The sequence below is a fragment of the Panthera tigris genome, chromosome F2 (genome assembly GCF_018350195.1).
Source record: "Panthera tigris isolate Pti1 chromosome F2, P.tigris_Pti1_mat1.1, whole genome shotgun sequence".
In the NCBI taxonomy this organism is placed as follows: Eukaryota; Metazoa; Chordata; class Mammalia; order Carnivora; family Felidae; genus Panthera; species Panthera tigris.
The window spans coordinates 52,843,024-52,866,053 of NC_056676.1; the positions used below are offsets into that span (position 1 = coordinate 52,843,024).

At 36.3% G+C, this 23,030-nt stretch overlaps 1 protein-coding gene across 1 annotated transcript in view; it reads right to left on the reverse strand.

The window, feature by feature from the left end:
* The window catches only part of EIF3E (eukaryotic translation initiation factor 3 subunit E), a 246,618-nt gene that overhangs the window by 94,598 nt on the left and 128,990 nt on the right, over positions 1–23,030 (reverse strand). The window lies entirely within an intron of this gene.

Genomic DNA, 23,030 nt, shown 5'->3' on the forward strand with positions numbered 1-23,030 from the left:
AAATAAATACTGAGCACTAGCAAGGGGTCTGCAATACACCTGTTGAGCAACATTTTGAAACTCTAAACCATGTGACCTTTACTAAAAATCAGGGCTTTGTACAATTTTCTTTATCCTACTAGCAAAGAAGCCATGCGAATGAGTAAAATTCCTAGTTACAAAACTGCTGAGAATTTTATGGAAATCATCTTCAGTAAATATGCAGTATAGCTACCTATTAGAATGATTAATATACATCCTAAATAAACATGCTAAGAGAGCTACTACTTTGAAGGAAGAAAGTAAGTCAAGTGAAAAACCATTTGTCCATTGTACATAAATAGCACATCTTCTTTATCTATTCATCAGTGGATGAATATTTGGGCTCTTTCCATAATTTGGCTATTGTTGATAGTCCTAAACATGGGGGTGCATGTGACACTTTGAATAAGCATTTTTGTATCCTTTGGATAAATTCTTAGTGGTGCAATTGCTGTATTGTAGGGCAATGAAAAAGAATGAAACTTGCCATTTGCAACAATATGGATGGAACTAGAGTATATTATACTAAGCAAAATAAGTCCGAGAAAGACAGATATCATATGATTTCACTCATATGTGGAATTTGAAAAACTCAGCAGATGAACATAGGGGGAGGGAAAAACAAAATAAAAACAGAGAGGGAGGCAAACCGTAAGAGACTCTTAAACACAGAGAACAAACTGAGGGTTGCTGGAGGGGATGGGTTAAATGGGTTATGGGCATTCAGGAGGGTACTTTTTGGGATGAGCACTGGGTGTCATATGTAAGAGATGAATCACTGGGTTCTATTCCTGAAGCCAAGATGTCACTGTATGTTATCTAACTTGAATTTAAAAAAAATTTTTTGATGGATGTTTAAGTAGACTTGTGGCGTTTGTTTTGCAATACATACAGATATCGAGTCATTATGTTGTACACCCAAAACTAACATAATGTTTTATGTTATACCTCAATTTAAAAAAGGAAAAAAAGCACGAGAAACCATTTTATTTTCTTTTAGACAAGCCCCAAATATTTTTCTCATCTATTTTTAAAATTAAGAATAGGGAATACTGCCTAATTGTCAATACATTTAAAAACTAGTAAAGAGAGGCAGAGATTAGAAAGGAAATGAAAAATGAACATGGAGGGAAAAAATGAGAAAAAGAAAGAAAGGGATTCACAGACTGAGAGAGAAATAGACAAGCCAGAAGATAAGGACCAACAACAGGGGGACTTTTACAGACATTAAGTGGACAGGCAAAGACAGACAGACACTCAACAAATGGAACATTAGTCATCTACAAGGAAGGTTTTCATGGAGAAATAGCTTAATCAATGGCTTTTAACAAAACAGATTTCATAAACATAGTAGTTTTAAGCAATCATGGGCATATGGGGAATGATAACCTCTTTGGCACCAATTTCTGGGCTGACGGAAGAGGAATTGAAGACTGCATCAGAGATTTCCCAATGTTATTTCAATTAAAATGAACTTCTTCAATGGGCACTCCCTACACTATTGTAAAATGAGAGTAACTAAGTAGAAACTGGTGCCTCATCTAGAAAGAGGAGGAGAAAAATTTAGGACAGAATAAAAGACAATTTTAAAAAAGTATTTTGTTCTTCGTGGGAAAACAATTTATAATTTTTCATGAAAATTATTTATTTACAAATCCTTTAAATAATGTGTAACAACTGCTAACATCCATCTCTTTTCATATTATTATTAATTAAAAATAAAATATTTCTGAAATTAAGGAATTAATTGCTTTTTTTTAGGTGTTATAGATGAGAGCATAATTGTTATTTTTAAAATATCCTCATCACTTGGAGATATAGTAGACATATATGAGTGAAATGACATGATTTCCTCCAATATAATCTGTCAAAAATGTGTGGGGGTTAAAGATAAAACAAGTGGCAGAATATTGCCAATAACTGAATCTGGGAGATGTGTACGTACAGGCTCATGCATTTTCTATTTTTGTATATATTTGAGATTTTCTACAATAAAAAAAAATAAAGTCTCTTTTTTTTTTTTTTGAAACTGAGTCAACTATTGCACTGTGTTTGGAAAAAGTAGCTAGATGAATACACGATATCTCACCTTTAGGGCGTCATGAAAGACTCAAGGATTTTTTGTTACCAAAATTTCTTTGGCTCCTACTTCTGTTTCAGTGATTTCTGCAACTTTATTCTTCATCATTATCTAAGTTTTATTTTCAGAACAGCTGAACTGTATTTTTTATGAATTTCCACTTCAGAAATACAGGAAGTCTTAAGAAATGGATGAGAACCAGGTACTTGGTGTACAGTTTTCCATTGTGTTTTATTTAACCCAAGTCCCAGATTCTAAAAGCAGAAGTGGCAGTGTCTTAATGCCTTGGGTAAAGATGTCTCAATTGTTCCATGAGAAAGCTGGAGAAAGAGTTGCGTTTGGAAGCCTTGCTTTGGCTATCACCTGAGACTGGTATCCTAGAAGTACAGTGTGCTCAGCCTCTTGGAGGAGAGGAATGCTTGCCTCTTACTCACACACGGCTTTATTTGCAAGTTGAAGTCTCAGAGGAGACTGCCTGTCTACCCAGCTGCAGAATGTGTATGTGATGATTGCATCTGTTGCCATGGAAACTGAAATATAACCGATAAACTACACACCCCAAACAGATTAACATTGACTTAGAAAAACTATGTAGGGTTATTACAAAATGTATGATAAAACATCTCTTTACTGTACCTCCCTCTTTAAAATGATAGCTTATGAAGTAGGATTTTCAGAGAAATCATTCTCCATAGCCGAGTTTGTGGTGGTAGCAAGATTATTGCTGAATAAATCCTTAAAGTAGTATAAAATAACTGCACATGACAGCAGATGGATGAATGGTTTAAATACATAAGGGTAATGATAGAGTTATGAACTACTATGAGTCCCAGAAATCCAGGCCCAAATGTGTTTGAACATGATAAAAATATAATTGATTTTTATTTTAACATGATTTACTGTTTCAAAGATGTATTATCTGTTGTCTTGTTGTTGAACTTATATTAACCTAAACTTAATAATAGCTACCACTTATTCAGCAGTTACTCATGATAAAAATGGTAGATATAGAGAACTAATAATTGATGTCTTAAGAACATTAGTTGGTTGAAATGGAGATTTTTTTCCCCTGGAATGTGCTATCATACCTAAATAGCTGAGATTGGTCATTTGGAGAAACTGAAAAATTATGAAATGATAATTATTTAGATAGCATACAATTAGCAAAACTTATTTTGGGGGGATCAAGGGAATTACAATCATTTGATAATAACAATAAATTGTAAAAAAATTTTCCTAACAAAAATAATCAATGGTATTATATACTAAGGGAAAAGAGCAAACACTGGAATTGCACTTGACCATTTTTGGATTTTCGTTGTGTAATGAATTTGTTCTGGATTAGGAATTTTAAAAAACAATCTTGCAAGTTACACAGAGCAAGAGGACAACTTACAGGGATGGGTCTGTTTCCTGGAAATTTTGAAGTTTGTTTTGCTATCTTTTAAGTCAAAGGAAGACTGGAAGATTTGTTTCCCCATTTGTTGCTCTGAATATTTATTGGAAAGGGAAGGTTCTTTTGGAGACAGCTGAAACAAAGTTCCAATGTTCTAAATTCTGTCTTTGGAAATGATTCATAGCTTCTAACATAGGACCTTGTAATGATTTGTATGTGGATGTATGGAATGTTCATGGCCTAGGAATGGTGAGAGCTGGATCCTCATCTATTCTCTGTCCTGCCATTACTTGGCTATGGATCTCAGACATTTCTGGCCCACAGTTTTCTCATCTGTCAGATCTCAGTAGGAGGTGCCAAATAATCTGTAACATTCCTTTTAATTCTAATTAGAATCAAAATTCATGCTAATGTTTCTGGCTGACTCAACCCTAATCTACAATTCCTTTCTCCCTAATCATTTTCTGGTATTGAGCCAGGGGTAAGCATGTATGCAGTTCTAACCAATGAAGTGTTAACGGCTGAGATTTCAGGAAAGCTCTTTAAAAGGATACATTGGGCCGGAATGATCATTTGGGCCTTTTGAACCTGTCCCCTTTTTGACTGAAAAAAATGCAATGCATAGGGTGTAGCAGCCATCTTAATGACCATGTGGTGACAAGCAAAACTGTAGGGATGGCAGAAGTGGAGAGATGAAAAGAATGTGTATCCCTAATGAGAAGCTGTGCCAGCCTTGGACTGCCTGTATCTGGATTTTTTGCTATATGAGGAGAATAAACCCACTGTTTAAGCCACTGTGGTACGATTTACCATTATTTGCAGAATTTATGCCTAAATGATATAGCTTAGTGCAACAAATAAAATGAAAATGTCCGAATTGAAGTTTCCTTGTGAAGGATACAGAGATCACTACCATGACTGCCTCTCTCAAAGAGCTTCTAAGTAGAAGGCAAAAGACGAACACTCAACTGGCCACAATACCAGTCAGAATGCATTAAGAAGAGATACAGTACCAACATTTTCAGCAAGATGAAGTTTTTGATTTTAGGGAACCATGTGGGGAAATCAGGCATAGAGCCTTAAAAAGATATATTTTAGTATTCTTAGAAGTTTATGCTGCCTCCTAATTACATTAATAATTAAATTATTAATATAGAAGTAATAACTGCACATTAAGCTATGATCACTTTTTTTATGCCAAGCTAACAATTGTGTGTCATATTGTTTGGCTTGACTGTCAATGGAACATTGTATGATCATGGTAACCCATTTCCTTCTCTTCGATCAGCTACTGGTTTATGCAACTATTCCCAGTGTCCTAATAATTTGCTGTTTGAAAAAGTATGGACTAAAGCCAATGCCTGTCTTCCTTCTTCTTATACACATTTCTCTACTACTCTGATGCTACCCTGACCCTACCCTACTGTCCCAAATCTTTTCCCAGCCTGTGTAACCTGATAAGTGATTCAACACAGATGAGTTAACCAATAAAAATGGCTTAAGATGCTACTAGTGTTCCCTCGTGTTAGTGCTTTTATAGCATCTAGCGCATGATAATTCCTGATCACATTTTAGAGTCATCAGGGAAACTTTTAAAAAGACCAAATGCAGGGGTGCCTCAGCGGGTTAAGCGGTCAACTTTGGCTCAGGTCATGATCTCGCAGTTGGTGAGTTCTAGCCCTGCATTGGGCTTTGTGCTGACAGCTCAGAGCCTGGAACCTGCTTCAGATTCTGTGTCTCCTCTCTCTGTCCCTCTACTGCTCATGCTCTCTCTCTCTCCCATTCTCTCTTTCTCTCAAAAATAAATAAACTTAAAACAATTTTTTAAAATACCAAATGCACGAGCCCTCCCATCCAAGCCAATTTGATCTAATTAGTCTGCAGTGATAGAGGAATTGGTAGGTTTAAAAGCACTTCAGTTGCTTTTAATGGATGATTGAGTTTAAGAACCAGGAGTCTAACCTACATCCAAGACATGTATCCACCAGGTGCCTTACACTGCAAGTTTCTCTAAAAAGCTACTCTCAGCCTTGTGGGATTAGATGACCAAAACACAACTCATTTTGTCCAGGGGTTAAAAAAGAGTTTGTTGAAAGAATCCTGCATTTTCTCAGCAAAACCACAGGGAGTGGGATCTCTTTAGGGCCTGCACCCAGTATCAGAAAAGCTGACAGGAACCAGGCAGTGGTTCCCCTGCCCCTTCCTCTCTCGCTGCCTCTCTCTCTTTTTCTCACAAACTGCTGCTTCTCTGCAGATTTTGGTTTATTCTTATCTCCCTCTGGCCATCCCCAGACATTTGGTCAATTCTGCTCTTTCTGCAACCCAGCTCTCTCTGCCTTCCCAGCTATGAAGACAAATACTATGGCTACTCAAGGTCACTACATAGATTTGTGCCCTGCACCTGAAGCTGCATTTACCTAGAAGGCTTCCCTTTTCTTATATGAACAAAATAGTCCCTCCTGAGGGACACGGCCTCAAGGTACATCACTACGGGTGGCCCCAGCTTCTCCCTTTAAAAGACACAGGCTCCTTTCTTACAAGTACCTGGTCTCTGAGATGCTCTGGCCCAGCATAGTTAAGTGCCCATTCTGATCTACTCACCTATGCTCTGAGACACAGGCTATTACGGCAGAAACATAGCTACAGAGGATTCATCCCTACATGGGGGAAAGGGGAACTTATTTAAAAAGGGAACCATTTACGAGGTGGGAAGTTAACTGAAAAGGTCTACCTAATCCCTCAAAGAGCTACCTTCTGAATATGAGAGATGTCTAAAATGTTAAATGTCTCTCAGAAACCCTCTGTCAGTGGAATAAGCAAATAGGAAAAAACCAGAGGTCTTTCCTGACTGGTGTGTTCCGGGAAAGCATTATGGAAGGGATATAATTTTTATACACAATGTAGGGAAAGAGGCAGCCCAGACAGGCAGACAGAGTATATTGAACAAAGGCATGAGGTGAGGATGGCAACCATTTCAGACTGATTGGACTGTAGGATTTAAAGTGTAGTGTGTGATGAAGTTAAGGCCAGATTGTGGAGATTTTTGAAAGTCAGGGTAAGGAGAAAGGATACCTTCTAGAAAATGTAAGATTTTTGAGCAAGGGAAATAAATAATCAGATGAGTATTTTAGGAAAGTTGATCTTTTCTAAAGTGCCTGTAATAACTAAAGAGGAGAAGATACGCAAGTAGATGAGTGGATCAAATAAGAGGCAAGATGGGGTCTAATCTAGGTTGGTGGCAGTAAGAATAAAAAATAAAGACAGGACATTCTTGAGGACCATGGGGATTTCAGGCAGCATGCCAGGGCAAGGAGAGAGATATTTGGATTAGGAAGCATATTCCAGTGCTATGGCCACATACATGTATGGTAAAGCCAGATCCAACAAGTTACTTTTTAAGGAACCCTACTGTATTTATTTATTTCACTTCACTCATTCCATCATTCACTCACTCAACAAACATTTACTGAGTACCTGATTTGATCAGACATCATAAGAGGAGGTGGTTCAGATAAGATGAATAAGGCTGGTCTCTTCTGATGAGGATGTGGACATGAAAACAATGAATGAGAAGACACTGTGAGAAGTGCCACATTACCTCATAGGGCTGCTGGGAAGATTAAATGAGATCACGTCTGTAAAATGCTTAGTTAGGCACAGTGCCTGGTACCTAGTAAGCACTCAACAAATAGTAACTTAACCATTATTCCACATAAAATCCCCTGAGAGCAAAAAGAAGGAGTGATGAACTGCTTCAGGATATTGAGGACAGCTTCTGAGAGGAGGTGACATCATTGACCAGGCAGAGGCAAAGTTGGGCATTCTAGATGAAAGGGCCCACATGAGAAAAAGCATGGTGTGTTCTGAGAAGATGGATACGGGATTTGTATTTATTTATTTTTTAACAGTTTTTCTAATGTTTATTTTTCATTATTTTGAGAGACAGAGAGAGAGCAAGCATGTGAGCAAGTTGGGGAGGGCCAGAGAGGGGGAGAGAGGATCTGAAGTGGGCTCCGTGCTGACAGCAGAGAGCCTGATGTGAGGCTTGAACTCACAAACCGTGAGATCATGACCTGAACCAAAGTCAGACACTTAACCAACTGAGCTACTCAGGCGCCCCACAGGATTTGTATTCAGTAGTGGCAGGTAAGCTGGGCCTCCTTTTAGGTGGCCTTGATGCCCAGCAAAGTCTAGATTTTCTATTTTAGGCAATCAGAAGCAAAGATTGGATTTCAAGCAGACAGAAAGGGTAAGCAGACTCCTTATTAGAAAGATCACTATAGGGACAGTTAGGCAGATGGACAAGGGGTGGGAAGTGAGAATAGGTCAGAGAAAAGAAATTAGTAGGCTACTTAAATTGTTCAGGCAAGTCATTTGAAGTAAGAGGCAAGATGGTCACAGTAGAAATGGAGTAGCTGAAAAAAATGGTAATCTTTCTTTTACATTAACAATTTTGTTTTGATAAAGCATTTTATGAAACATTTTCAACAATCCATATATTTCTAAAGCTCTAAAAGTTTATGACATTATGTTTGAAAATTTATCTAATTCAAAATGTATTACATTTTTATCAGCTATTCCAATGTTAATCTCTTCTAAAACAGAAAGACCATGCTTTAGGGAAAACACAATAAAACTTTCACAGTTGTAATATCCATGATAACATCATAGGTTGGATTATTTGCAAATATACTGTTCAAAAATAACCTCATGCAAACATTTAAAAACAATTTATTTTGAGAGAGCATGTGCATGTGCAAGTGAGCATGAGCAGGAGAGGGGCAGTGGGAGAAGCAGAGACTCTTAATCTCTCTGCTGGGCATGGAGCATGAAGCTGGGCTCATGCACAACAGTGACATCATGACCTGAGCCGAAACCAAGAGTTGGATGCTAAACCAACTGAGCTACCCAGGTGCCCTGAGAACATCCTTTTCTTACTGCATTACCTGAGAACCAATCAGGTGCATAGACCTCGGTCATGCCTAGGGGCATCAGTGGCTTTCCAGGTTGATAGATTGCTTAAGGCTTATCTTCCTGACAACTGGAAAAGGTTACAGAACTCTCTGAGGTCTTATTCCTGCAATTCTTGTGTCCAGTCAATGCCCACTCATTGAAAATCAAATTAACCAAAAATTTCAAATGATTTTTTTTTTAGTCTTTATATGTGATAACTCATCTTTATAATAAATGCCACCAAGAAGTTTAAAACCCTGTATTTCATTTTAAAACAAAAAAAAATTCCTCCATTCCATTTGCTATTATTTTACTATCTTTTTACTTTTTAAATTAGAGAGAGAGAGAGAGAGAGAGAGCCTGAATGAGTGGGGGAGAGGGACAGAGGGAGTGAGAGAGAATCTTAAGCAGTCTCCACACTCAGCGCGGAGCTCTATGTGGGGCTCAATCCCACAACACTGGGATCATGACCCGAGCTAAAATCAAGAGTTGGACGCTCAACCAACTGACCACCCAGGCACCCTTTACTGTCGTTTTAAACTAAACTTCTAATTTTGAGGTAATTGTAGATTCACATGCCCTTGTGAGAAATAATATAAGAAAATCCCTTGTACCCTTCCCCAGTTCCGCCAGTGGTAACATCTTGCAAAACTATAGTACAATATGACAAGCAGGATCTTGACATTGATAGAGTGTAAGTATCTTCCTGGACTCTCTGTTCTATTCCATTGATCTATCCATCTTTTTCTCCATCAATACCCTATTGCCTGATTACTATAGCTATATAATGACCCCAATATCAGGAACCGTGATTCCTCATACTTTATTCTTCTTTTTCAAGATTGTTTTAGGTATTCTAGGGCTTCACTTTAGTAAATTTCATAGTAACATATTTCTTTAAAAAATAGAAATCCAGGTATACTACATACAGCAAATCCTATTAACAAGAATATGAAGTTAGTTATTAATATGTCATTCATCACAATTCTGAATAAGCAAGAATTTACTTTAAGTCCTGGCTTTAAGGTGAAGTTACGACAACATAGATTATAAAAGCAAAGTTGTGGAATATTCTCTGTGGGCATTTAAAAACCATCTATTCCTATCTATATGGATATACCATGAATATTTCAGGTCTAATACTTCTAATCTATTCATTCTTTAAAATAATTTTAAATGCTACAAGTTCTAATATGTTAAGCCAATGGGGTGTTATGTAAAATGTTCTGTTTCATCGACCTTTAGTTATATTTACCTACCTATAACCTTTATAAAGCAATAAATAACTGCAAGCACAGGATGTGAACAAATCCCCAAACTAGCTTGTTGAAATGCAACTTTGTCTCTAAAGGTTCTGCTGTGCCATTTACCTTTAGAGAAGAAAGGAGCAAAAGACAAACAAAAGCTTCAGCAAATTGATGCACAGAAATTAAATGTACTTAAGGGTGGTGGATTTATTTTTAGTCATGAGAATGGATAGTCTCAGCAGCAGTGTGCTCTCATAATTACCTGTTATCAAATGGGTCAGGATACAGGAGATAAATCTGCAAACTACTGAATATGCTTGCCAACTTTTGAATTTCAGAAGCAATCATATTGTAAAATTTTATACAACATTCTCTAATCCATAGTACTCCTAATTTCTTTTTGAGGTAGAAGGAATTTTTCATTTTCTTCTAGACAATTGATTAAAATATTTGTGCTGTCTTCAAACAAGAAAACAGGCTTTTAAAAAGGTAATCTTTTATTATTGAAAATGAAGTCTAACCCTATCAGAAATCACTGTAGCATGTAATCAAAAGAAACAAATATAAAGCAAAAATATCACCATCATATGTAATGCATTGCTATTTAGCTAATGAGTTATTTAAGCAAGAAGAGAAAATGGGGCGCCTGGGTGGCTCAGTTGGTTAAGCGTCCAACTTCGGCCTAGGTAATGATCTAGCCATTCTGAGTTCTGAGCTAACAGCTCAGAGCCTGGAGCCTGTTTCAGGTTCTGTGTCTCCCTCTTTCTCTCTGCCCCTTCCCCCCTCACACTGTCTCTCTCTCTCTCTCTCTCTCTGTCTCTCTCAAAAAATAAATGAATAAATAAACAAACATTAAAAACATTTTAAACAAGAAGAGCTTTTTTGAAAATTTGCATATTCAATGAATTTATTGAAATACAATTGATATAAAAAACTACACATATTCAAAGTATATTAAAACAATGTAAGTTTTGACATGTGCATACCCTTTTGAAACCACACCACAAGCACTGTAATAAACATATTTGTTACCCCCGAAAGTTTTCTTGTGTCTTTTTTCTAATCCCTCCTACCTCCCTTACCCCAGTCTAGGTAACCACTGGTCTGCTTTTTGTCACTATATATTAGTTTGCATTTTCTACAATTTTATATAAATGGAATCATACAGCATGTATTTGGTTTTCACTTGGCTGCTTTTACCCAGCATAATTATTCTGAGGTTTATCCATGCTGCACGTATAACAGTTTGTTACTTTTTATTTGTTGAAAAGATTACTTTATCTCCCGTGAATTGCCTTTGCACTTTTTTTTTTTTTTTAACCTTTATTTATTTTTGAGACAGAGAGAGACAGAGCATGAACGGGGGAGGGTCAGAGAGAGAGGGAGACACAGAATCTGAAACAGGCTCCAGGCTCTGAGCAGTCAGCACAGAGCCCGGCGTGGGGCTGGAACTCACGGACCGCGAGATCGTGACCTGAGCCGAAGTCGGACGCCCAACCGACTGAGCCACCCAGGCGCCCTGCCTTTGCACTTTTGTCAAAAATCAGTTGTCTGGACATGTGTGGGCCTATATCTGGGCTCTCTGTTCTCTTTCATTATCTATCTTTATGCCAATATATCACTTAATTACTGTAGTTTTATAATAAGTCTTGAAATCAGACAGTATTTGTCCTCTTTGTTTTTTTTCTTCAGTTGGAGACTCAGACAACTGAGGTGTCATGACAGAGAATAGCTGTGTTCTTGTCTTTCTTTCTTTCTTTCTTTCTTTCTTTCTTTCTTTCTTTCTTTCTTTCTTTCTTTCGTCTCTCAGTTCTACTCTGTTTTGAGAAGCTGAGATTAAAAAAAAAATCTAGTTCAAGATGGTTCTGTGAAGGATATGCTCACAGAAATATGGTAATGCTTTAATTACCACTCCACTTGTATCTTGGACTTTGTTGAATACAGACCATGTTTCAATTATTGTGGCTGAGATTTGCATCAATCCAGTTCTTGATAAATGCTAGCTATTGTAGTATAGGTAAGTGAAAAGTATGTGCTGAGTATAACTTCCAAAAGACATCTTGGTCTTTTGAGTCCTTGATCCATTTAGAAGGAATCTGGAGTGAGTTTTCATGAAAAACGCTATTTAAAAATTCGACAGAACTGGGCGCCTGGGTGGCTGAGTTGGTTGAGTGGCCGACTTCGGCTCATTTCATGATCTCACAGTTTGTGAGTCTGCTTCGGATTCTGTGTCTCCCTCTCTCTCTGACCCTACCTCGCTCACACTCTGTCTCTCTCTCTTTCACAAAAAAAAAGTAAACATTAAAAAAAATTTAAAAATTCAACAGAACTAAGAACTATTGTCTACCATGGAATGATATGTCTATTGATGAGAAACATATCTAATCTTATTATCCAATTTCCTGCAACAATCCTCATGCTTTCAGCCTGACCATCTGCTTGAGACCATACTGAGATATGATAAATCAGCTGTTTGTATGATTTTTTCAGTATTTACTCACAATTCTGGAGGATTTTTCTTTCTATTTTTTTCTTTCTTTTCTTCCTCCCAAAACTGAGATTCTCAACATGCCATACCTCAGTTGGGTTGGGAAAGTTATGCATAGGAAATTTGTTTGAAGTGAGATAACATTACAACCAACATTACAACCAAGGACTCAGCTTTGGATTCAGGGAAACTGGGTTTAAATATTGATTATACTTTGTGATAATTACTTGCCCTCGATTATGTTATCAAATATCTCTCCAGTTTATCATCTGGAAATGGAGGATAATATGGCATTTGGATTTTTACAAATATTATGTTAGATAATTATAAAACACTTAGGTCATGTGTACCTGAGGCAGGTATTGCCGTAAACTAGGTCAGTGGTTCTAAAACTTGTCTGTACATTAGGATCCCCTAGAGACCTTTAAAAAATTTCCAAGCTCAGGCCGCACGTCTGACCCATTAAATCACAATGTTTTGGGATGGAACACTAACCCGTAGGTCGTTTTGTAGCTCACCAGGAGAATCCAGTGTGTATACAACTTGGGAACCACTGCACTAGGTGATTTACATAAACTATCATTTAATTTTACAACTCTCTGAGTTGTGCTTTCATTTCTTTTTTTTTATAGGTAAGAAAACTGAGGTTCGTGATGACTGTTATGACTGTTGATGAAGGTTATCCAGCAAATATAGCTTGAGGGATTCAAACCCGGATCTGTCTAACTTCACAATCCCTACTTTTAACTACTTCACTATATTTATGCAAGCAAGGTTCTTAGAGAATCCTAAATTTAACTAAGGAAAAAAAAATGCACACACACAGCAGAGATTGATTGCAAATATCTGGCCCGGACTTAGGAATAAAGCAATGGGGGAATTGGGAACAGCATTTCATTGCCATTTGTGAAGGAGTCTACCATAACCACTAATATAATCTTAAAAAAACCAGTGAGGATTCCTGAAGAAGGTTTCACCATCATATATCATGGACTTAACCTGTAGATTATACACCAGAGCTTGATACATGCTTTACCTTTTTCCAGTCTTTGTAGTAGTCAAAGTCAAAGCCACTAGTTAGAGCTTCTACCCAATGTTTCCCTGAGAATAATTCCCAGATGTACTTCATTTACAATGGCCAAGATAACCTGATGACTAGTTTCTGGAACAACACTCTGCTTGCTATAAAATGCATTCTGACAGGCATGTATTTTTTTTTCTCTACACACCTCATTTAGGACATAGATGAATCAACATCACAGTTCTAATGGGAACACTACAAAAGGTTTTGGTATCTAAGTGGCAGATGGCTCTGGCCATCACCATTAGCTATTGGCTCTTCCATGCTTATAAACAAGTTACAAGAACTGAGCAAAAACGACACTTCTGCATACATGATGACATAATTATGGGTGTAGACTTAATCTTAGAGAAGAATCCCAAAAGAGTTTATGTCAGTACAAACTAAAGACACTACCATAAGGGATATTTTTAATATTTCTTCACTCCCACAATAATTGCAAAGAACTCAATGACATTTGACAGTAATTTTATTATTGTGAGAACTTTCTGCTTAACTACAGTATTCTTCAGTCCTACCTGGCACGTTAGGCTAAGGACTCTCCAGAATTCATCAATTGAAACAACAGTAGTTTGTATTCAGTGTAATATGGTGATTGAAACCAAGAAGTAAATAGTACTTTGACATTCTGAAAAGTGTTTTCCCACCAGAAAGCTCCAATACCGCCAGATGTTATTTTCTTATGGGCAATAAAGTACTTCAACAGGGTTGATTTTTTTAAAGTTGAGATTTTTCTGTTTTTTTTTTTCCAAAGGGAAACTAGCTTTATTTTCATGTTATAATTACAAAACTATTGTCATATGATACAGACAGGTGTAATGAGGAAAGAAATCATCTGAAAGTTCATTAGTGATAACCTCTAGGTATGTGGATTTCTCTCCCTCCCTCTGTCTCCTATAATCTATTAATCTGTCAAAAAACAATGCACTAAATGCACATGTATGGAAAAAATTAGATATTAGAGAATGGACATAAAATGAAAAGCAGAATTCCCTCCTCCACCCCTAAATCAGTTTTCCCCAGGTTAAATGTTTATGTTTTACTGCTAGTTTTTGAGTTTTCAACTTTGAATATTCTCTGTTGATTCCCAGCTATAAAGGGTGAGTATTTAGTCTACTTAGGTTATTTGCTACTTGTTTTTCCTTCATACCAGTTTTAATAATCTTATTGTTACTTTGATTTGTATTGGTTACTGAGTGACTTTAAATATTATACTGAAATTCCTATTGCCTGTTCCATTTGACTATCAAGTCTTTCTCTTCACTCTTCATGTTAGTAAGAAGATACCAACAACACCACTACCCAAACTTCTATCTCTGCCACCATTTTTTTTTTTTTTTTTTTGAGTAGACTTCACACCCAGTGCAGAGCTGAACATGGGGCTTGAATTCTGAGATCAAGACCTGAGCTGAGATCAAGAGTTGGGTGCTTAACCAACTGAGCCACTCATCCAGGTGCCCCTCTGCTGCCCATTTTTAAAACTCAACTTCTGTACTTTTGCAGCGTCAACATTTATGATATTTATATTTCTGCACGACAAAATACAACTAAAATTAAAAGGTCTGTGTTAAAAATCATATTGCCATTGCATGTGAGCTGTGTAATACAGTTCCACTAGGCTTTGATAGTGAGTATGTGATTTACATTTTCCATTTTCATAAAGGTGTCTTTGGATGAACAGAAATTTCTAATCTTGATAAAGTCCAATATGTCTTTACTTTCTTTTATGGTTACTGCTTTTTTATGTAAAAAGAAATTCTTGCCTACTGCATTATTGCAAAGATATTCATTATGTTTCCTTCCAAGGATTTTATGGTTTGGTTTTTATTTTTAGGTTTATAATCCACCTCAGGTTATTTTTTTCATATGCTGTGATGTGCCAGTCAGGATATATAGATACCTGGTTGTTCTAGCATCATTTGTTGAAAATATTTTCTTTTCCCCATTGAATTTCTGGCATTTCGGTCAATTGACTGAATATATATGGGGGGAGGTCTATTTATAGATTCTCTACTCAGTTTAATCAATCCATTTGTCTTTTTTTATGCCAATAACACATTGTCTTAATTGCTACAGCTTTATAATAAGTCTTAGAATCAGGTAGTTCTAAGTCCTCCAACTTCTCTTTTCTTTTTCAGGATTAATTTGGCTGTTTTGGTCCTTTGTATTTCCATATAACAGTTAACATTAGACTATCAATTTCCATTAAAAAAGCATTCTAAGTTGGAAGTATACTGATTCTATGGATCATTTTTAGGTGGAATGACATCTTTACACTATCATCCTGCAATGATGTACACAAAGTATTTCTCTACTTATTAGGCTTTTTTCCCCTGCAGACTTGTAGTTTTCTAACTAGAGAGCTTTTATACCTTTTTAAAAAATTTATTCTTAGGTATTTAATGTTTTTTATACTACTATGAGGGGTATTTATTTTTAAATGTTATTTCCAATTGTTTATTGAAATAGTATAGAAATACTGACTTTATATCCTAGAAACTTGCTGAATTCACTTACTGCAATTAATAGATGTTTGGAGAATCATGTGGAATCATGTTGTCTGTGAATAAGGCAGTTTCATTTCTGCTTTTCTAATCTTTATCCCCCATTACCCATTTCTTTATATGTTATATTCATCTTTTCTTGTAGACTTTTAAACATATTTATCAGAGTTATTTTAAAATCTTTCTCTGCCAACTCTAACACCTAGGTCCTTTGTTGGTCTCTTTCTATTGACTATAAAGTCACATTTTCCCATTTCTAATAATTTTTTATTGTTATGCTGTGGGTAATATATTGCAGACTCTCTGGATCTTCCTCTGAAAAGTATTGAGTTTTGCTCTAGCAGGCAGTTAAATTAAAGACAGATCAACTTTAACTTGGGGAAGCTTGGTTTTCACTTCTTTAGGACAGATTTATACTTTAGTTTTGGTGATGCAATCTTTATTCCTAACTTCATGGAAAGCCCAAGGTGTTTACCAAGGCCGCACACCCAGTTGGATTTCAGCATCTAAAATCTTACTAGCGGTGAGCAGCAGCTAAAATCTCTGCTCAGCTCTTAGAGCTTTCCCCAGCCTCCTTCTGCGAGGCTCCTTAGATTGTCAATGGCACATTTACAGGCAGTCAGCCAACAATTTGAGGGGAGTTTATATGTAGATTTCAGGGCTTCTCACTCAGTAGCACCTACTTTTAGGGGATTTCACCCTAGATTTAGCTGCTCAGACAGACCTAAACTCAGTTCTCTAAATTCTTAGGCCAATAAGATTGGCTTTCTTCCAGAGTTCTGTCTTCCCATGCTGCACATACTGAAGAGGGAGAAGGACCATTTTTATAGATATGTTATTTAGGGTTAAATAGATACAGGAAATCTGACTGGGGCATATTGCCAACCTACAGTCTTACCAAAATTTTCCCATTTTCCTTAATAAATCTGTTCCAACTCTGATTGAATAATTTGTAAAAGTTCTTTTCGTCCTGCTATTATCATCAAAACAAAATTATGCTTTAAAATGTTTTTTTCATTTAAATTCGTAATTACCAAAAATTGGGTTTCTTTTACAACTGGTGATACAGAAGTAGAATGGGATTGAGGATCAGGAGACCAAGTGTGTTTTTTTTTTTTTTTTTTGCTGCTTTTCCACCAATCAGCTGTGTATATTAGCATTAGGGAAACACTAAACCATTCTGTCCTTCAGTTTTGTGTTTCGACAAAAGCTAAGAGTGGACTAAGTAATGTTTAAGGATGATTCTAATTAGATCCTATATATATATGTACATACACACACATATATAGACAAATTATTTAAGAATCTGAGTTTTGAAAAAGCCTCTAAGATAAATTTTTGTTTATAAAGATTTTTTATATCTTACTAATCAGTATATCATGTCACCAAATATAAGTGACAGCTATGACAAGAGAATTGCAAGAATATAAGAGCATTTATTGTATTTTTCCTCCTGGATCTTTTTAGGCTAGAGCTGGCAAAACAATCTTCCCTTTTAATTGATAAAAGTATTAGATAACTTCTTAAAATGATTATATACATGATATTCTTAATTTACAATTAAAAACTAAAACTATTTCATTTTTAATGGAAAGTATTTAATCATTAAGATTTTGAAAAATGTGGGAGTTGCTGGGCTGGCTCATTCAATTTACATATCTGACTTTGGCTCAGGTCATGATCTCACGGTTTGAGGGTTGAGCCCCCTGTCGGGCTCTGTGCCGACAGCTCAGAGCCTACAGCCTGCTTCAGATTCTGAGTCTCTCTATCTCTCAATCTCTCTCTCCCTCTGTCTGCCTCTCCCCCACTTGTGCTCTCCCTCTCTCTCAAAAATAAATAAACATTAAAAAAATATTAAAAAAAAGATTTTGAAAAATGTGCCATAAAAGCCAAGTGTTGTCTTCAATAGGAAGCTCTGTTATTAAACATCTATAAACTTCTTTTTGGAAATTGTATGATTTTAGTGGAAAACCATTAAAACATCAAAAATCTGTAAACCTAAAGAGTTTTACTTCTAACTACTGTCCTTTCTCTGTGTGATCAAACAATATAATGGGACTCACATGTTTTCTTTGACACTTCACTAAATTCAATTCAATTCAACCTAAATATCAGAGAAGTATGTGGGATTGTAAACTTAAAAATTAATATTGAACAGTGTTTCTATGAACTCTGCAGATTATTTAATATTAACATTAAACATTACCTCACTCTGTGTCTAAAGTTAACCTATTTCATCAGAAATTATTGATAGGAATAATGTACTTTTAGTTACACAGTCTATATTCCTAGGGTCAGTGCCCTTCCTTCCCAAACATAAAGGCAGACAACTTCAATGAGCCTACACTTCTATCAATCTTTACTTTTTTACACCATTCACATTGTGTGTTCAAACGGTCACCTCTTGTAAAAGCCAACTGCCTTCTTCTTACTCCTCATCAAAATTATTACTATAAGGAAACTTAAGCTGGCTTGCTAGCTGTTTGTTTTTCCATTTTAAATTTCTGCATATTTTGAGTTTTTATCCAAGATATGCATGCACATAGTTAACTTAAATCATTCTATAAAACAAGACTTTCCCTCTCCCTTAGTGCTCCTCCATTTTTTAATTTCCAGAGGCAACCATTTGATATTTTTGCTGTTTTTAACTTATCTGCATATTTGTAAACAACATGGCTCTACTGCTACATCTTAGTCTATCAAGTTTAGATATTATTTCATGTCCTCTTCCTTGAAATGAGGATTTAGCATTCATTTTTGTTTGAAACAATTCATCCTCCTGCCTGTCTCTATCCCCCCACCTGTATATTTCCCCCCCCCCCCAAATATAGTTATATCATGTTTAGTTAAGTCAATATTCAATGTTTGAATAAGTAGTTAAACAACATTTCCTGCTGAGCCACATACTATATTGGGATTATTTTTACTTTCCTTTTATTACTAACCAAAGGATTATACTACTATAATAAGGTTACTACTAACCAAAGGATTATATATGTAAAATCACTAATTAAAGAAAAAGAAAACAAGACAATGTATGCTAATAAAAAGAAAGTAAAAATAATATGTATGTACATATATATGTGTGTGTGTATGTATATATAATTTAATATATTCTTAAATTTCAACCACTTTTAGTTGTTTATATCCCTCTAAATACATTCAGACATATTAGGTATTCTACCAATTTCATTTTTCTTGAAGAAATCTCCCCCAGAGTTATTTGACTTTTCCCAATTTCCTATATTTTCCTAATCCTGTATCTTTTCTTTCTTGGTTTTTGCTCTTATTTGGTACGACACATCCTCTAACAGTTTACTGAGAGATTCACAGAAGCTCAATTTTCATGACTTTAGATGGCTGAAATGTCTTTATTTTCTCTCACAGTCAATTAGTGGTCAGAGTATAGAATTCTAGGTTAGAAATCTCAGTATTTTATTTTATTTTATTTATTTTTTTTTTCTAGTATTTTATTTTATTTTTTTTTTGTTTGTTTTTTTTTTTATTTTTATTTTTTAATATATGAAATTTACTGTCAAATTGGTTTCCATACAACACCCAGTGCTCATCCCAAAAGGTGCCCTCCTCAATACCCATCACCCACCCTGCCCTCCCTCCCACCCCCCATCAACCCTCAGTTTGTTCTCAGTTTTTAACAGTCTCTTATGCTTTGGCTCTCTCCCACTCTAACCTCTTTTTTTTTTTTTTTTTTTTCTTTCCTTCCCCTCCCCCATGGGTTTCTGTTATGTTTCTCAGGATCCACATAAGAGTGAAACCATATGGTATCTGTCTTTCTCTGTATGGCTTATTTCACTTAGCATCACACTCTCCAGTTCCATCCATGTTGCTACAAAAGGCCATATTTCATTTTTTCTCATTGCCACGTAGTATTCCATTGTGTATATAAACCACAATTTCTTTATCCATTCATCAGTTGATGGACATTTAGGCTCTTTCCATAATTTGGCTATTGTGAAATCTCAGTATTTTAAAAGTCATGGCTTCAATGTCTCATAGATTCCAGGGCTGCTGTTGAGAAGTCCAAAGTCATTCTGATTCCTGACTCTCTTTGGTGTTCAGATAATGTATGATAATTGACATTAGTATGAATCAATTTTTTCCAGTGTGCTGAGGCAGGACCCTCCACCTGGAAACTCATGTCATTCGGTTCTGGGAACATGTTATGGATTATTCTTTGTTGATTTCCTCTACTCCATTGTGTACATTCCCTCTCTGGAAATCCTTTTATTTACGTCTTGGACTTCCTGAATTGGTTCTCTATTTGCCTATCTTACCTAGTTTCTGTTTGTCTTTTTACTCTATTCTCTAAAAAGGTTTCTCTGAAAGTCTTTCTATTGAGCTTTTGATTCCTGCATTTTTTTAAATTCCAAAAGTTCCTCAAAAAAATATGAATATTTCCCCTTCCTTTTTAAAATAGCATATTTGCCTCATGGTTATAATATTTATCTCTTATGCATCTCAGGATGATTTTTTAAAGTCAACTTTTCTTCTCCCTTAATAGTTTCAATTCCCTTGTTTATTTGTCTGGTAATCCTTAGTTGCTCTTTTTTCCAGAGATACGGCCATTGAAAATTTGGCTGCAAGTTTGCTTGTCAATTGGGGGCTTCACTTTTGGTGGTCTGCCCTTTCACTGAATTTCTGATGTTCCCTACCTTTAGTCTTTCTTTTTGGGCTGGTCACTTTGCCCAAAGTAAACTTCCAATCTCTTGCTGCAGGTTGGAGACCTGGCTTTCAGAATTCGGAGAGCTGGATGAGGGAAGGAGGGATGATATCTCAGCATTCAGTATGTAAAAGTTGATTTAATCTCCACATTTTTAGTGTGATGGGAAGGATACCAACGTCTCTGGCATCCCTTACTCCAGAGACCCTCTATTTTACCCTCTTCAGAGAAATGTTTTCAGTCATCTCCTGGAGATGAAGTCTGCAGCTGCCCTGCACTTTAGAGTAGAAAGGGGTATGTGGGCTCTGTTTCCTAAACAAACTTTCAAGTAATTTTCTGTATTTAGACTCATTTTCACTACACTTTTTCATTTTCCACGGCCAGAGACCAATATTGTTTTACTATGGCTCCATCTGTGGCACTTTGACTATCAAAACAGAATATTTGGATACAAATATTTGTAGCTTCACTTTACTGAGCAATTGCTTTGTACCGGGTACATGGTAGACATTATCTATAATGTTCAAAGCAACCTGAAACAACAAGTTATTTTCATCCTCATTGCATGGAGCTGAATAATTTGGCTAGAGTCTCATAGTAAGCAAGTAATTGTGTTCAGATTCATAACCAAGTCTGGATTGTTGGCCCTGAAATTGATGCTTTTTGTTACATGCTGTGCCACTTTGTCTTAGAAGAGGAGTCAACTTATTAAGTCAGAAATGTTAACACCTACTGGCACAACTGAAATATGTTACATAATGCTTTGCTCTCCTCCTCACATCATATTCATTGGGTGTTATAACACTTATAATTCTCACAGTGGCCTTTTATATGGGGTGTATCTAGAGTAGGCATTAGGAGTGGAAAGTGAGAGACCAAGTACTATTGGAGTGATGACTTTGAAAAGATCAGTGATGCAGCAACTAGCAGGAAATGGAAATGAACTGTTGAAGGGGGAAAGCTTGTGATTCTATTTATATTCTTCATATTTGGGTAATGGTAAAAAAATCAAGTGACGAAATAAAATTTAAGCTTTTGCTGGTATTATGAGTCTTTTTGGTTGAGTTTGTTCTTAAGGCTGAGCAAATTAAGTAAGCCTCTTCTGGAAACAGGAATCAAAATTCTGATCTTGATAGATCTGAATCTGATAGATGATCTGAGAGGTAATTTACAGCTTTACAACTTAAAGATGTTTATTAATTAGACCAGATTCCCCACTCACAAAACTAGTTTCCTTTTTCTGCTGTAATCAAATATTTATTCCTATCATTTGGACCCTGCACTTCCACTCTGTTTCTCGAACCAAAGCACACCTTATAAATTCTGAACTAATATTTACCAACCACCTACTATATTCCAGTCCCCGTTAGATGTCAATGGAACCAAAATAAGCAACAAGACAGACTATGGCCTGCCCCATAGAACTTAGAGTTTAATGGGGGAAGTCTTACCTTTAATAAGCAATTGAAATAAACAATAAGGGGACAGATCTTACCATCCTTTTCAAATGTTTCCATATTTTTAAATATTTATTTATTTATTTTGAGAGAGAAAGAGAGAGAGAGCATGTGTGTGTGAGCAGGGGAGGGGCAGAGAGAGAGGGAGGGAGAGAGAATCCCAAGCAGGTTCTACATTGTCAGTGCAGATTCTGATGTGGGGCTTGAACTCATGAATCGTGAGATTATGACCTGAGCCAAAATCAAGAGTTGGACGCTTAAACGACTGAGCCACCCATGGGCCCTCAAACTTTTCCATGTTATATCTACTAAAAAATATGTTTTATTAAAGAATATTTATATTCCCTTTCATTTCATATTCAACATTAACCTAAAGTACCTCCTCCATCTCCCAGATTTTACTGTCCTTCAAGTAAGGGCCGGCATTGCTCTTTTCCCGAGAGTATACATTTGGTTCTCTCCCTCTCCAACTACAACCTCCTCCCCGCTATCTGCCTCCTGCCCCCAACTCTCCTGATCCTTAGGAGTTCTTCTATTCTATCGTCACCCATTTAGCCTTCTTTTGCCATCACTTGTCTTTTTTACTCATCTCAGGGGGAAAAAAAAAGCTGCTCTTCTTCTTCCAGCTTAATACTGCTACTTTTACCCTAGGAGTATTCTGTACTCCTCAGATACAGTATTCTCACTCTTCAGCATCATTCCTGGACTGGCTCCGTTGGTATACTCTCATCTGTCTTTGCATGTGTGCAGATTTTTTCCCCACTATTGATAATTTTCCGATTACCACAGACAACACATGGAGCTAGTCTTCTTTCCCTCAGATTTTCACTTTCAGACAGCCAGTTAATATTTATTGTCCATGGTTTTGATTTCTCTTACAACATACTCTTCTTTAGTCTCTGTCATATATATTTTTTTAAACTCTTTCAAGGGGGACTACTGACTTCCAACTAAATCCAATGGACTTTTCCAGCCCTTTCTTTCTGGTTTTGGCTTTCTTAACATTTCTGCAGGACATGGCCATGTCAACCTTCTGAAACCCACTTAATGGCCGGCTTCTGTAATCTTCTGTGACACTGAACTTCCATGATGATCCTCCATTTGTCAGACAATTCCTTCTCC